Consider the following 18,123-nt stretch of genomic DNA (forward strand, 5'->3'; position numbering starts at 1 on the left):
AATGGAAATTCTATAACTGAAATATACAATCTGAAGAACTCATTAGATCAGAAGACAGAATTGGCAAAATGGAACACAAGACAATAGGAAATATTCAAACAGAAGCACACAGACCAAAAAAATACTGAAAAAATACATAAAATAAGAGACGTGTAAAACATGGAAAAGTCTAAGATATGCATACCTGGAACCTCAGAAGGAGGGGAGAGAGAGAATGTGCAGAGGCAATATATAAAAAGATGATGACTGAGAATTTTCTAAAACTAATTGAAGACAACAACCTACAGATTCAAAAACTTTTACAAACCCCAAGGATAAATACAAGAAAATCACACCTAGGCAAATGTTATCTCGATTGTTGAAAACAGAAGAAAAATATCTAAAAAGCAGCCAGTGTTAAAAAAGACAACTTACTTTTAACAGAGCAACAGTTAACATTCAGAGCTTGCTTTGGAAAACCATAAATCAATAGAGCTTAAAGAGCTAAGAAAATATAACTGCAAACCCATAATTCTATAGCCAGCAAAAATATCCTTCATAAATGAAGGCAAAGTAAAGACATTTTCAGACAGACAAAAATGGGAGAAAATAGGTCACCAGCAAACCTGCACTACAAGGAATACTCAACAGTTCTTTAGACAGAAGGAAAACGATCAAAGATAAAAACTCCAGAAGTACTTAAAAGAAACAAAAGAGGTGAATATGTGGGAAAATATAAATGAATACTCCTTGTACCAATAACAAAATAATGCCTTAAAATACATACAACCCACAGGTATATTAATATATAATAATCAAATGGAAAAGACGGGAGGCCAGAGGAACACTAATGGGGTAGTGGTTTAAACAATGATTTTTATTAGAATATTATATATTATAAGTCATGGGTACATATCAATTTCTATGATAAGCAATAAAAAAATGCACAACATGGTAAAAGAGAGGCAAACAGAGTAACACAAAAGGCGGCAAAACTGGAGAGAAAGAAACACAAAACAGTCTGCACATATTGAAATCAAATAGTAAGACAGTAAATATTAACCCAAGTATATCAGTAATTACTTTAAATATACATGGACTAAAAACTCTAAGTAAAAGACTAAGAGTTTTGGACTAGGTAAAAACAAAAACAGGAAAAAAAACCCAACTATGCTGTTTACAAAAGACATTTTTCAATATAAGCAAATGGGTTAAAAATAAAAGAAAGAGGGGCACCTGGGTGGCTCAGTCAGTTGAGTGTCCAACTTCAGCTCAGGTGTCATGATCTCACAGTTTGTGAGTTTGGGCCCCGTATCGAGCCCTGTGCTGTCAGCTGAAAGCCTGGAGCCTGCTTCCAATTCTGTGTCTCCCTCTCTCTCTGCCCCTCCCTCACTCACACTCTGTCTCTCTCTGCCTCTTAAAAATAAATTAAAAAGGGGCACCTGGGTGGCGCAGTCGGTTAAGCGTCCGACTTCAGCCAGGTCACGATCTCACGGTCCGTGAGTTCGAGCCCCGCGTCGGGCTCTGGGCTGATGGCTCGGAGCCTGGAGCCTGTTTCCGATTCTGTGTCTCCCTCTCTCTCTGTCCCTCCCCCGTTCATGCTCTGTCTCTCTCTGTCCCAAAAATAAAATAAACGTTGAAAAAAAAAATTTAAAAAAAAAAAATAAATAAATAAATTAATTAAAAAAATTTTTTTTTAAATAAGTAAAAGAAAGGTAAATGGTAATGGAAGAATTAGCCAAAGGAAAGAGTAGATTTTATGACAAGTGTTCCCAGAGATAAAGAGCATTTCATAAGACAAAGAATCAATTCACTGATCCTAAAAAGCAAATCTAAACATATATGCACCACTTAACATAGCTTCAAAATATTTTAATCAGAAATATACAAAATAAAAGGGAAAATGTACAAACCCACACTCTGAGCGAAAGACTGATACACTTCTTTCAGTAAGTGACAGAAGAGTGAGGCAAAAATTCTGTAAGAATACAGAAAATCTAAACAAGCCAACTACAAATTTGATCTACATATTTATAATCATGATGCCCAACAATGACTGGATCCTATTTAACAGACACATGGAATCTATCAAAATTGACCATATTCTAGATCCTAAAAATCATGCCACAACAAAACAGAGAACTAAAATCATTCATAGAAGGTTCTATGACTAAAATGTAATTAAGGTAGAAAAAAGTTACAGAAAAAGCCCAAACCCACTGTTTGAAATAGCAGACAACAAGCTTGTAAATAACTCATAATCAACAAAAGGAATCATAATTGAAATTTAAATTGTATAATTACATAGATTATATAGAGAAGTAAATAAAAACAATAAAACAACAGCAAAAGCTGTACCGAGAAGAAATTTACAAGCCGATATACACATATAAGAAACTAAGAAAGCCTGAAAACAAGCAATGATATTAGCACCATCTCCAGAAGCTAGAAAAAGAGTGGCCAAACTTAGAGAATATAGAAGACAGACAATAATTAGGAAAAGAAAAGGGAGGGGAAAAAAAAAAACCCCAAATCTCAAATTACCAATATCAGAAATGGAGGAGAGAACATTACTAGAAAAATAATGTAGATATCATAAATAATAAATTTGATATGTTAGATGAAATGAACAAATGCCTTGGGAAAAAATTAAAATTTACCAAAACTCAAAGAAAATCCAGTCTTCTATCTACAAAGAAATTTAATCCATTATTAGCAATGGCCCCCCCTCAAAGAAACCCCTAAGTTATGATGTCACTAGAAAAATGTATCAAACATCAAAGCAAGAAGTTGCAGTAATCATACACAAACTCTCTCTAAAAAAGGAAAAAAAGGAACCTTTCCCAATTCATCTTATGAAACCAGAGTAATTTTTATAACAAAACCCAACGGGACTACCTAAGAAGGAAAATTATTCTTCATGACCATAGATGTAAAAATCATATCCCAGTATCAGTAAATTAATCCATAATATATAAAAAGTCAATATACCACACTAAATGCATTTTTTCCCCAAGGATTAACATCTGAAAAACCAGTTAATATAATTAATGTCATTAATTGAAAAAGGGGGGGTAATCACATGATCCATTAAAAAGCTGTAGTAAAAGTATTAGATGAAATTCAACATCCATTTATTATGAACTCTTAAGAGACTAAGAAATTTCCTCAAATCTTATGGCAAGTATATACATCAAACCACAGAAAACCTCATACTTGTTGGTAAATTATTAAAGGCTTCCTGAGATCAAAGATGAGACAAAAATAACTGTTACCACTATCTTATTTAACACTGTATTGAAAGTCCTCACCAAGGCAGTAAAAATATAGGAATAAAAGGTAAAAGAATTAGAAGGCAAGAAATATAAAAATTAAAGGTATATGGATCAGAAAGAAACTATCATTATTCAGAGAGGACTTGTGTTCTAGTTACCAAACTTTTATCTCTGTTCCACATTCACTCTTCAATATCAATGCTCTATGATAATAGATGGGATTTATGTCACCACTTCTCCTTTACAGTAAGCATGTGTTTAAACTTTCTCAATAAAGAGTGTTAGAGGAACACTGCAGGACAAAGGGGGCTTCCTTGTTGGTTGTGGCTGCTGTGCAGTCAGGCAGCAGTGCAAATGTAAAGAAATCTATGGTGCTGTGTCCCAGCCATGTGCCCAGAAATGTCTCTTAGTAAGTAGCCTCACAATCACGACATAGCCTAGTGACACCCTTCCTGCAGCCCTTCCAATATGGACACTGCATGCTTGAGGCCTCCTACCTGCGGCAGTGCCTTGACTCCCTCTATCTACTCAACCACCAGCTAACACTTGCCTATGTATGCCCTGAAGAACTGCTTCTTGCTTGCCCAGCAACCATGGACCAGCTCTGGCCCAGGCAACCCAGTGAACGTCTCTGCCATCCACTGAGTTGCAACTACATCATCTACAATTAAGGTCTGAGCCTTGGTGTTTGGAAGTCCCTTCCAAGATTGTCCCTCTGCCCTAGAGAGCCCTACTGAGCTCTCTCTATATTTTATAAATACTCTCCTATAATGGCTTATTATTTTTATTATACTTCCCTTATTTAAATCATTGAGTGTGTCTGCCTTTGTTTTAAACTTTTTTTTTTTTAATGTTTATTTTTGAGAGAGAGAGAGGCGGGGGGGGGGGGGGGGGGGGCGGAGAGGATGAGTGCCAGAGGGGAAGAGAGGGAGACACAGAATTTGAAGCAGGCTCCAGGCTCTGAGCTGTCAGCACAGAGCCCGACGTGGGGCTTGAACTCATGAAATACAAGATCATGATCTGAGCCGAAGTTGAACGCTTAACCAACTGAGCCACCCAGATGCCCCAAGAGTGTCTGTCTTCTAATAGAACCAGACTAATAAAAACCTGTCACAAAGAAAATCCAAAATAATCTATAAACCATTAGAATAAATGAATTTACTAGGAACACTGGATATAAAGTCAATAAAGATAAAAGCTATGTTTCTACCTTTCAGCAATACACTAAAAATGAAATTAAAAAAAAAAAAACAATTGAAATTAAGAAAACAACTTCAGTTTAAGACCATCAAAAGGAAAGTACAGCATCCTATATTCAGGAATAAAGTTAACCAATGTGGTGCAAGACAGAAAACTACGACGTGTTACTGAAAAAAACTGAAGACTACCTAACAAATAGACATCCTATATTCAGGAATTAGAGGACAATGTTGTTAAGATGGCAATAGTCCTTAAAGTGATCCAGAGATTCAATTTAAACCCTTAAAATGGCAGGTTTTTTTTTTTTTTTTTTGCAAAAATGGAAAAGTTGATCCTAAAATTCCTATGGAATTGCAACAGAGTCTGAACAGATCAAAACAACCTTGAAAAAAAGAACAAAGTTGGTGTACTCATACTTTCCAATTTCAAAACTTAACATAAAGCTATAGTAATCAAAACACTCTGGTATTGGCAGAAGTCTAAACATGCAAAAGAATAAAGCTGGGGACCCTGTGTTATACCACATACAAAAATTAACTCAAAACTTGTAAAAGAAAATAGAGGTAAACCTTCATGACCTTGGATTTGGCAATGGTTTCTTAGATCTGACAACAAAAGCACAAGCACAAAATAAAAAAAAACCAGATATATCAGACTTCATCTAAACAGAATGCTTTCATATATTTCAGAACATTTTCAGTAGAGTACACAGACAACTCACAAAATGGAAAAAAATATTTATAAGACATATATCTGATAAGAGTCTAGTATCCAGAATAAAGAACCCCACAACTCAACCAAAAGACAACCTAATTTTTTGAATGGGCAAAGAACTTGAAGAGACATTTCTTTAAAGAAGTTAATGCAATGGCCAATAAACATATGAAAAAATGTTCAATGTCATTAGGAAAACGTAAATCAAAATGACAATGAAATACTATATTACACCAAGATAGCTGTAATCTATAAACAAATAAATAAATGAATGAATAAATGAATAAATAACAAATGCTGACAAGGATATGGAGAAATCATGGAGAACACATGGAGAACCCCATGTGTTGCTGTGGGAATGCAAAATGATGCAACCACTACGGAAAACAATTTGGTGATTCCTTAAGAAGTTAAACATAGATTACCATATGACCCAGCAATTTTACTCCTAGGTATATACCCAAAAGAATTAAAAAATGACGTTCAAGGGAAAACTTGTATATGAATTTTCACAGAACATTATTTGTAATAGCCCTAGAGAGCAAAATAAAGCAAAAACAAGCAAAGAGAAGGAATAAAGAAGAAAAATTGGGGCACCTGGGTGATCAGTCAGTTACGCGTCTGACTTCAGCTCAGGTCATCATTTCGCGCATGGTCCAGGAGTTCAAGCCCTGCGTCGGGCTCTGTGCTGACAGCTCAGAGCCTGAAGCCTGCTTCGGATTCTATGTCTCCCTCTCTCTCTGCCCCTCCCCAGCTCACGCGTGTGCACGCATGCTCTCTCTCTCTCAAAAACGAACATTAAAAAAATTAAAAAATTTTTAAAAAAGAAAAAAATCAATAAAACTGGAAACAGTAAAATAGAGAAAAATCACTCAAATAAGAGATGGTTCTTTGAAATTACCAATAAAATTGATTAGCTTCTGGCAAGATTATTTAAGTTTATTTATTTTGAGAGAGAGAGAGAGAGAGAGAGAGAGAGAGAGAGGGAGACAGTGTGTGTGTGTGTGTGTGTATGGGAGGGAGGGAGGGAGGGAGGGAGGGAGAGGGAGAGAGACAGAGAGAGAGAATCCTGAGAAGGCTCTGAATTGACAGCATGGAGTCCAACGCGGGGCTTGAACTCTCACAAACCATGAGATCATGACCTGAGCAGAAATCAAGAGTTGGATGCTTTTAACCAACTGAACCACCCAGGTGCCCCTAGCAAGGCTATTAAATAAAAAGGAAAAACACAAATTACCAATATACTAAGACTGAAAAAGAAGATGTCACTGAGGCTCCACCAGCATTAAAAAGGCAGTTAAGCGGGGGCGCCTGGGTGGCTCAGTCAGTTAAGTGACCAACTTCGGCTCAGGTCATGATCTCATGGTTGTGGGTTTGAGCCCCACGTCAGGCTCTGTGCTGAACACTTGCTCAGAGCCTGGAGCCTGCTTCAGATTCTGTGTCTCCTTCTCTCTCTGCCCCTCCCCCAATTGTGTTCTGTCTCACTCTGTCCCTCAAAAATAAATAAATGTAAGGAAAAAAATTTTTTTAAATAAATAAAAATAAAAAGGCAATAAGGGAATATTACAAACAACCCTGTGCACATAAACTAGATGCCTTACATGAAGTAGACCAATTCTTCAAAGTCAGACTACCAAAACTCACTCAAGATGAAGCTGATAATCTGAATAGTCCTGTTAAGTACTAAAGAATTTGAATTTGTGGTTAAAAACCTCCAGAAAAGAAGTCCAGGCCAGATGGTTTCATAGCTAAAATCTAACATTTAAAGAAATAGTAACACCAACTCTACATAACCTCTTCAAGATAACAGCAGAGAAGGGAACACATCTCAACTAATTCTATGAAACAAGGGGTGTTTAATATTAAAACCAAACAAAGATAGCACAAAAGAAGAAACTACAGACCAATATCTCTCATGAACATAAATGTAAAAATCCTTAAAAAACAGTAGCAAAGCAAATCCAAAAATATATTAAAAGCATTATATACCACAACCTAGTAGAGTTTCCTCCAGAAATTCAAGGCTGGCTCAATATTCAAAAACCAATTAATGTAATCCCAATTACCAGGCTAAGAGAAAAATCGCATTATACCAAATGATGCAGAAAAAGCACTCATGAGGGGCACCTGGGTGGCTCGGTTGAGTGTCCAACTTCAGCTCAGGTCATGATCTCACATTTCATGAGTTCAAGCCCCACATCGGGCTCACTACTGCCAGCACAGAACCTGCTTCGGATTCTCTGTCTCCCTCTCACTGTCCCTCCCCTGCTTACACTCTCTCAAAAATAAATAAAACGTTAAAAAAAGAAAAAGAAAAAGAAAAAGCACTCATGATTTTAAGTTTTCAACAAACTAGAAATAGAGGATAATTTCCTCATCTTGATAAAGAACATCTACAAACACCCTGCAGCTATCATAATTAATGGTGAAACATGGATTCTTACTCCTAAGATTGTAAATAAGGGAAGGATGCCTATTCTTACCACTCTTATTCAACATGGGACGGGAAATCCTGCCAATACAATAAAGCAAGAAAAGGAGAGACTAGAAAAAGAAAACTGCTCCTATTTGCAGGTGACATTATTGTCTACGTAGAAAATCCCAAGGCATTTACAAAGAACACCTCTTTGAACTAGTGAGTTCAGCAAGGTTGCAGGACACAAGAAAAACATACAAAAACCCCAACTATTTCTATATAGATTTGCACTCCATATATAAAGAGCACATGAAAAACTAAAACAATACACTTATAACCACAAAAGAAAGAAAGAAAGTGAAAAAGAAAAAGAAAGAAAGAAAAAACACCTGTGTAGAAATTCAACAAAACATGTATAGGGCTTGTATGCAAAAAACCATAAAATGCTGATAAAAATAAATCAAAGAATATAAAAAAAAAGACAGATATATACTTGTGTTAGTTTGCTAGGGCTACTGTAACAAAGTACCATAAGCTGAATGACTTAAACAACAGAAATTCACTGTCTCATATATCTAAAAGCTAGAAGTCTGAATCAAGATGTCAACAGAACCATGTTTGCTCTGCAGATGCTAGAGAAGGATCTGCTCCAGGCCTCTCTCCTAGCTTTTGGTATCCTCAGATTGTGATAGCATAAATCTGATCTTCACATTGCATTCCCCCTGTGCCTCTTCACATCATCATCCCTCCATGTGTGTCTGTGTCCAAATTTCCCTTTTCTAAGGATACCAGTCATAACTAAATTAGGGACCCTTCCTACTCCAGTATGACCTCATTTTAACTAATTACACTTATAATGATCCTACTTCCAAAAAAGGTCACATTCTGAGGTACTGGAGTTAGTACTTCATCATATATGTTTTAGGGGGACTCAATTCAACCCATAACAACACTGTTCATGGTTTGAAGATTCAACATTAAAGATGCCAATTCTCCCCCAAAAGATTTCCAGATTTAACGAAATTTTTATCAAAACTCAGCATGACTGTTAGTAGATAAAAAGGAACTTATTCTAAAATTATATGGGGAAAAAATAGATTTTGAAAAAAAAAGTGGAAAGAATCATGCTATCCAATTTTAAGACTTACTATATTGTTAACAGTAATCAAGACAATGTGGAGAATCAGTGGAGACAATATGGACAATCAGTGGAGAGACAGATACAAAAGATCAACAGAACATAAAGAGAACCCAGAATTAAACCTACCTAAGAATGGACAACTGAGTTTTGAGAAAAGAGCAAGAGCAATTCAATGGTGAAAGGATAGTTTTTTCAATAAATGGTGCTGGAACCAGAGGACATTAATAGACAAGAAAATGAACCATACTTTATACAGATTAACTCAAAAGTGATCATGGATTTAAATGTACAAAACGAATAAGAAAGAAGAAGAAAGAAGAATTCTGGACCAAGAGTTAGGTGAAAAGTTCTTAGAAATTATACCAAAAGGACAATTCATAAAGGAAAAAAAAATTGGTAAATTGGACTTAATTTTAACATTTACAACTTTTGTTCTCTTCAGGACCTTGTTAAAAGGATATAAAGACATGCTACAGACTAGGATAAACTATTTGCACACCATACATCCAATAATGGATTTGCATCCAGAGTATGTATAGCATTCTGAAAACTCAAAAGAAACCATTGCAAAACGAACAAAAGACATAAACAGATATTTAACCAAAAAGGATACATGAATGACAAATAAGCACATGAAAAGATGTTCACTATCACTAGCCACAAGGGAAATGTAAATTAAAATCACATGAGGTACCACTATATACATATATACTATATATATATTAGAAAAACTGAAATAAAAAACTGTGATAATACCAAATGATAGTAAGAATGCAGACAAAGTAAATCTCTCATACACTGCTGGTGAGAATGTAAAAAAAAATTTTTTTAACATTTATTTAGAGAGACAGAGAGAGACAGAGCATGAGCAGGGGAGGGGCAGAGAGAGAGGGAGACACAGAATCAGAAGGAGGCTTCAGGCTCTGAGCTGTCAGCACAGAGCCCAATGCAGGTCTCGAACCCACGAATCATGAGATCATGACCCGAGCCGAGGTGAGACGCTTAACCGACTGAGCCACCCAGGTGCCCCTGTTGGTGAGAATGTAAAATGGTACAACCACTATGGAAAACAGTTCAGCAGTTTCTTAAAAATCCAAATATATGCTTATCACATGATCCAGCAATTACACTCCTGGGCATTTGTCCCCCAAAATAAAAATGTATGTCTACACAAAAACCTATACACCAATGTTCATAGCAACGTTATTTGTAATAGCAAAGAACTGGAAACTGAAATGTCCTTCAATGGGTGGTTGATTAAACAAATTGTGGTATATCTATAAAACAAAGTATTCTGAAATTAAAAATAATGACTACTGATACCTGGAATAACGAGTATGGATCCCAAACGGTATTATGCTAAGTGAAATAAAACCAATCTCAAAAGATTACATACTATATGACTCCATTTATACAACATTCTTGAAATGACAAAATTATAGAGAACAAAGTAGTGGTTGCTTAGGATTGGAAAAAGGGAGGAGAGAGAAAATAAGCATGAGGGAGTTCCTTGGTGGTGATAAAACAGTTCTTTAACGGTATATATTTTATATATAATTTTTATATATTTTATATATTTTTTTTTAATTTTTTTTTTTTAATGTTTATTTACTTTTGAGACAGAGAGAGACAGAGCATGAACAGGGGAGGGTCAGAGAGAGAGGGAGACACAGAATCTGAAGCAGGCTCCAGGCTCTGAGCTGTCAGCACGGAGCCCGATGCGGGGCTTGAACTCACTGACCGTGAGATCATGACCCGAGCCGAAGTCGGACGCCCAACCAACTGAGCCACCCAGGCGCCCCTATTTTATATATATTTAAGGGAAATAGATCTATATCTGTGTATCTATATCTACATATAATTACAAAGACTAGGGGTGCCTGGCTGGCTCATTTGGTGAAGCATGCAACTCTTGATCCTGAGTTCAAGCCCCATGTTAGGCACAGAGCTTTTTTTTTTTTTTTTTTTTAAATTGCAGGGGCACCTGGGTGGCTCAGTCGTTTAAGCGTCCAACTTCAGCTCAGGTCATGATCTCAGGCTTGTTGAGTTCAGACCCGGAGTCAGGCTCTGTACTGACAGTTTGGAGCCTGGAGCTTGCTTGGGATTCTGTGTCTCCCTTTCTCTCTGCCCCTCCCTTGCTCACGCTCTGCCTCTCTTTCTCAAAAATAAACAAACATAAAAAAAACAAACATTTTAAAAAGTTGCAAAGACTACACATAGATGGACAAGTGCATATACACACACAAAACTGAGTACATGTAAAAACTGATGAAATATGGTAAGGCCTGTAAATAATGTCTATAGTACCAATGTTAATTGCCTAGTTTTGATGCTGTATGATAGTTATATAAGATACTAAGATGGGGGGGGGCAGCGGGTAGGGGTGGAGCAGGCTAGGTAAGGTACAAAGAATTTGTACTGTTTGTAAAAGACTGTACTGTTTGTAAATTACTATAAAATTAAAAATTAAAAACATATCCACATGCTAATGATATATGTACATATATGCACATGTATGCCTTTTAATGTATGTCTTAGGTCTCAAAACTTGCTTGGTACTTAGCAATATATAAAATACCAACCAATCCAATATCGCTGTGTTACTATGTTAGTCAAACCTCCATCTGTGAATTACATATGAATTATAAAATTGATTTGAGTGGCTATTTTGTGCTGCCTGCAATGAGCCTAAATCTAGAAGTTCATGCTTTTGCCATTTATTAGCTATTAAGTATCCTGTGCTGAGTATCTCAGCTAGTTAATTACTAACACTAAAGGGACAGGCAGTGTTCTAAGTGTCTTACACACATTATCTCATTTAATCCTCTCAATAATCCCATAAGGTAGGTACTATTAGTAATCACATTTTATAATATATATGAAGAAAATGAGACACAGAAATCAAGTAACTCGCCCAAGATCACAGAGCTACAAAGAGACCCAAGATTCAAGACGCTGACATTCCTGTCTAGAGCCCTTGAACTTAATGTTCTACATAACCTCCCTAAACTTCAATTTTCTCGTCTGCAAAATGGTCTTAATAACATATAAATAATAGTATATTCAACAGTTAGCATACAGAACCCAGCAAAAGCTTTAAAAAGGGATTAAGGAAGCACTGCAAGTTAACAGAGCAATAGCAATCCTTTAAGGTGGGTGTAAGGAACCCTGAATTCCCTGTTCTCAACAAGTAAAAGTCAACTGGAAAAGGGGCGCCTGGGTGGCGCAGTCGGTTAAGCGTCCGACTTCAGCCAGGTCACGATCTCGCGGTCCGTGAGTTCGAGCCCCGCGTCAGGCTCTGGGCTGATGGCTCGGAGCCTGGAGCCTGTTTCCGATTCTGTGTCTCCCTCTCTCTCTGCCCCTCCCCCGTTCATGCTCTGTCTCTCTCTGTCCCAAAAATAAATAAAAAACGTTGAAAAAAAAAAAAAAAAGTCAACTGGAATGATGTGATTAAAAAGAAAAACAAAACATGGATGAATATCAAAGTCATTATGCTGGGTAAAGGAAACCAGACAAAAAAAAAAAATAGGTACCATATGATTATATAAAACTCTAGTAAATGAAAACTAATCCACAGTGACAGAAAACAGATCACTAGTTGCTTGGAGCAGGGTGTAACGATGGGCGTAGACTACAAAGGCATACAAGAAAGCTTTTGAGGTAATAGAAATGTTCTATATCTTGATCGTGTTGATTGGTTTTATGGGTATATAATTTGTCAGAACACTGAACACTTTAGGTGAAGTTGTGTATATATACTGTACCTCAATAAAGCAGTTATACAAAAACAAAAATATTAATATTTTTCAAATGAGCAAATTGCGTTGACTTTAACAATTTTAAACTCAGCAAAATCAAAATTAAATGAGGTAGCCTGAATACTGTAAAGCCGAGAATATATAAGAAATACTATTAAAGTTCTATCAAATAGAAAAACAATTTAGCTGATTAATTTTTTAAAGATTCCTACTGAGTACCTCCTTAAATAGTAATACTTTTGTTCACTAAATCAAGACCAAGGTATACGAAGTTTACAAACTGAAAAGTAACATTCTAAAATTAAATTTCTGGTTTCTACAACAAAGGTGCAGTACATGGAACCTTCTATTCTTTGTTCAAATTCAAATCAACCAAGCCTTTGTGCTCCCATTCTCTTTCTTCTTTCAAATTTCCATTCCTGTTACCATAGGAACCTGGTAGCTGACAAGCCTTCAAGCAAGCAACAGCCCAAGCTTAGCAAGGGGTATGAAAAGGGAACAGAGTCAAAGGCCAAAATTTGACTCATGAGAATCAGAATTCCAATCTTTGTCATTCTACAAAGGGTCTGGTAACCATAGAAACTGTATCCCACTGGGTTTGGGAATATTATGACTAAATTCACTAAATGTGAAACCAAATGTGGAATGGCCTTGGAAATTCAAAAAAATGGTATTCATTCTACTTCAGATCCAAATTAGAATAAGAAATTATTCAAAAACAACTTTTTACAATAATTTTAAATGATTAAAAATAAGACCTTTAAAAAACTCCTTTTCTGTAAAAATAAATTCTCAATGAGAAAGGATCTAAAACTTTAGGAATTTTGTATTAAAAAAAGTTCTAGGTTTGAAAAACACCTTTAACCTATAAATCTGCTTTTCTTTTACAAATCTTAATTAAAAAAAAAAGTCTTGGGATAGCGGTTTGCAGAAATTTGCCATTATGAGAGGAACATGTTTATCTTCTTAAGTCAATGGAGAGTTCCCAGAGCAACCCGTAACATTTGACTTTAAGGAAGCAAATTTTAATATTTCAAATATCATGAACAGTTCTGAACTATGGTTTCTCTCAAAAGATAAAACTTTACAAAATTCCACCACACTTCATAATTTAATTGGAAATAAGTATTTTAAAGGTATTTCTTTAAAGTGATTTGTCATACAAGAAAATCAAAGAAAAAATTTTTTAAGTTTTTCCACAGAGTCAGAAATAAATAAATGCAATTAATTCTCTACTACTTCTATGTACATTTTTCGATTTAGAAGATTCTTAATTACTGACAGGTTTCCCTGTCACACAACAGACTTTTCAAGCTACTTCACTAGACTGTTGTTTGCTTAGGGAAAACCACCTATGAATACTAACCCAAACAAAAGATAATAAGGGAAATAAATTTGATAATACATGTATTCTGAAGATATAAACCATGAATTGCAAGAACATAATCAAATTTCGTTTTCTAAAAAGCCTACCTACAAAACATTAATTACTACTACTATACAGGGGTATATTATACTGTTTTCTTACAAAAAACAACAAAAAAAATCTGTCTTTCAAGGCCCATTCAAATACTTTCTACAACTGATCCCTTTCACATAAGATCCTTTGTTTCAGTCATTCAATCAAAATATATTTAATATACTAACTCTTAGGTACTACAACTGAGAACTAAACAAAAAAAAACAGTTTGGATTATTAAAAAAAAAAAGTTTCTGTACCAAATTACTATCTTAAAGGCACAATATGTTTCTTACAGAAAAATAAAAAAATACAAACATTAAATAAGACATAGAAAACACAAATAAATTGTACTAATTCAGGAAAACCACTGTTGGCCTTGGTGAAAATCCTTCCACATCACTTACTCTGCATAAACACGCATATATATTTTTTTAAACAAAAACAGGATGATACCATACATGTTATCTACTTTTTTTTTCCTACTTAATAATGTATCAAATCCAACCATTAGAATTCTGACAAAAGATAGAGACTATTTAAGGCAGAAGGAACATTAAGGGCCTAGAGATGGGAAAGGTGGGTTGCTCTGTTCTTTTGCGTAATTACACCACTTATAAGTACAAACACATAAATGTTCAAAGTTCTGAGTCACTCTGACCAGTTGTTCCTCACCCCTGAAAAGGCAAAGTAAAATACTAGTGTTCACAGTTACATAGTACTCTTGGTACTGGGATTACCATCCCCATTCCCATCCAGCACACTCCTATTTACAACTCCAGGAGATCAAGTGCTTAGATATAACATCATAACCCTGACCAAGTCTGACTACTATCATCTCTTAAGGAACTTACAGTTTATAAAGTTCATTAATTAATTCAAACACTTATTTAGCACCTCCTATGTGTGAGGCATTATGTTGGGTACTAGGTATACAAAGATGAATAAGGACAAGCTCTGGTTTCAAAAGCAAAAGGCAGAAAACCCGAATGTCCATTAACAGTAATTGAATGAAAAAAATGAGAACAACTTAACACCCATTAGGATGACTATTATAAAAACAAAAAACAAAAATAAAAAATAACAAGTGTTAGCGAGAATGTGGAGAAACTGGAACCTTTGTGGCACTGCTGATGGGAATATAAAATGGAGCAACTGCTATGAAAAACAGTATGGTGGTTCCTCAAAAAATTAAACAGAATTATCATATGTCCCAGCAATTCCACTTCTGGGTATATATCCCCAAAAATTGAAAGCAGAGATTCAAACAGGTATTTACACACATGTTCACAGCAGCATTATTTGTCATAGACAAGAGGTCGAAGGAACTCAAGTGTTTGATGGATGAGTGGATAAACAAAATGTGGTGTGTATATATACCATGGAATATTATTTGGTTTTAAACAGAAAGGAAATTCTGGCATATCCTACATGAATGAACTTTGAAGACATTATGTTAAGTGAAATAAGCCAGTCACAAAGGAGAAATATTGTATGATTCCACTTATTATTGGGTACTTAGAGTAGTCAAACTCGGAGAGAAAGAAAAATGGAAGGAGGGTGCCAGGGGCTCAGAGGAGGGGAGAATGGGGAGTTATTGTTTACTATGTACAGAATTTCAGTTTTGTTAGATGAAAAAGTGCTACGGATAGTGGTTATGACTACATAACAAGATGAATATACTTAATGCACTGAACTATAGTGCACAATCCTTAAAAGGATTGGAATGGTGAACTTTATATGTATTTTGCCAGTTAAAACAAATATTTGTAATGAATATCTGTAAATATTACTATGGAATATCCATGATATTATTGTTAAACAGAAAAAGTAATATAGAGAAAACAAATACTCTATCAAAGAAAGGTAAAAGAATACATATTTATCACATAAACATTTCACATAAATATATTTATGATTTTTTAATGGAAGAATAAGCAAAAAAAGTTTTTAAAATGACTACATTTAGGAGGAAGGAAAGAACAAGGTAGAAGGGAAAGGGCCAGAAACTAAACTTCTCTGAATATATCTTGTTCTATATATAAAATTGTGAAACACAATTATAAAATAAATTTTAAGTTTATTAATTTTGAGCAGGGGAGGGGCAGAGAGAGAAAGGGAGAAAGAGAATCCCAAGCAAGCTCTGCACCAGCAGCACTGAACCCAGTGCAGTGCTTGAACTCACAAACCATGAGATCAAGAGTCACTCAACTGAATGAGCCACTAAATTTAGACCAAAAAAAATTTAAGTTATTCCTCAAAAAATGAAACATAGGAATCTAAATGTGTTTTGAGTTTAACCACACAGAGAAATATTTAACTTTAAATATAAAACTTTAAACATTTAAATTTTTAAATTAAAACTTTAAAGTAATTTGTACTGTATATCAATGGTGAGTCACATCCCTAAAGACAAAAATAAGTACAAAACAATCAATTGGCTTTCAATAATCATATTGTTAGTAATAACACTGTTATTATTCTGAAATGATAGAATGTATGTGTAATGTAAAGCTTTAGTATAAGAGAATAGAGAAACAAAAATAAGATATTAAAATGGTAAATAAAAACTCTGTGATAGAGGCACCAGATGGCTCAGCCAGTTCTATCTAAATCTTGATTTTGGCTCACGTCATGATCTCATGGTTCATGGGATCAAGCCCCCCATGGAGCTTTGTGCTGACAGAGTGGAGCCTGCTCGGTATTCTCTCTCTCCCTTTCTGCCCTCCCTCCTCAAAAAAACAAAACAAAACAAAACAACAACCAAAAAAACTGTGATATTATTTGATTTAAAACATCAATCTAAACTCATGATGTACTTAAAAAAAATTTAAAAAGTGGAGAGCCTGGGTGGCTCAGTCAGTTAAGCATCCAACTTCAGCTCAGGTCATGATCTCACAGTTCGGGAGTTTGAGCCCCGTGTCAAGCTCTGTGCTGACAGCTCAGAGCCTGGAGCCTGCTTCAGATTCTAGGTCTACATCTCTCTCTGCCCCTCCCCTGCTCATGCTCTCTCGCTCTCTCTCTCTCTCTCTCAAGAATAAACATTAAAAAAAATTTTTAAACCCTGTGGAGGTTCCTCAAAAAATTAAAAATAGAACTACCCTATGACCCAGCAATAGCACTGCTAGGAATTTACCCAAGAGATACAGGAGTGCTGATGCACAGGGGCACATGTATCCCAATGTTATGGCAGCACTTTCAACAATAGCCAAATTATGGAAAGAGCCTAAATGTCTATCAACTGACGAATGGATAAAGATGTGGTTTACACCTACAATGGAATACTACTTGGCAATGAGAAAGAATGAAATCTGGCCATTTGCAGCAATGTGGATGGAACTGGAAGATATTAAGCTAAGTGAAATAAGTCAGTCAGAGAAAGATACCATATGTTTTCACTCATATGTGGATCTTGAGAAATTTAACAGAAGACCATGGGGGAAGGGAAGGGGGAAAAGTTACAGAGAGGGAGGGAGGCAAACCATAAGAGACTCTTGGATACTGAGAACAAAGTGAGGGTAGATGGGGGTGGGGGAGAGGGGAAAGTGGGTGATGGGCATTGAGGAGGGCACTTGTTGGGATGAGCACTGGGTGTTATATGGAAACCAATTTGTCAATAAATTATATATAAAAAAGAAATAAGAACTACAACTATTAAATATATAAAATGATATGTTAACTTATCCATAATAAGAAAAATGCAAATTAAAATCATACTGAGAAGTGAAAAAAAACAATAATAAAAATTAAAAAAAATTTAAAAAGTGTTTCCTAGTTTTGTCTACAAATAGGCCTAAAAATGGCTAACCTAGTATCAACAGGCTTAGCACCCAGATAATGGTCTCTAAATATCATTTCCAACTAAAAGGAACCAGTGCTTTCTAGGGAAACCTCTGGTTCAAAGTTTGAGGCAGAATTTTAAGAAAGGAGCTTGGATCATACCAGAAAGCAAGCAAGCTAGAGTAGTGTCAAAAACCCAGGAGCTATCTTGAAGAGGCTCCCACTACCAAAGACAGTGCAGTTAGAGCTCCAATAGGAATAATAACTGGAGTAGGATTGAAACACATCAAATATGTTAAATTCACAAGTTCATAATGATACCTTAAAAAAAAAAAAAAAAGACTTCATTGGTCACCTCTGAAGGATACTCATTATCTTAAAAACTACTAAATTCAGGAGAA

At 35.4% G+C, this 18,123-nt stretch overlaps 1 protein-coding gene across 4 annotated transcripts in view; it reads right to left on the reverse strand.

Moving 5' to 3' along the window:
- The window catches only part of FZD3 (frizzled class receptor 3), a 100,984-nt gene that overhangs the window by 66,462 nt on the left and 16,399 nt on the right, over positions 1 to 18,123 (reverse strand). The window contains exon 1 of one of the 4 annotated variants that reach the window (XM_060653683.3): positions 12,827 to 12,958. The exons of 2 other annotated variants lie outside the window; for them this stretch is intronic. The gene's annotated coding sequence lies outside the window, so the exon portion shown is untranslated. Of the gene's footprint in view, positions 1 to 12,819; positions 12,959 to 18,123 lie in introns of those variants that run through there. One more of the 4 variants, XM_078445575.2, reaches the window with a different exon arrangement.

This window comes from Panthera onca, chromosome B1 (genome assembly GCF_046562875.1).
Source record: "Panthera onca isolate mPanOnc1 chromosome B1, mPanOnc1 haplotype 2, whole genome shotgun sequence".
NCBI lineage: Eukaryota > Metazoa > Chordata > Mammalia > Carnivora > Felidae > Panthera > Panthera onca.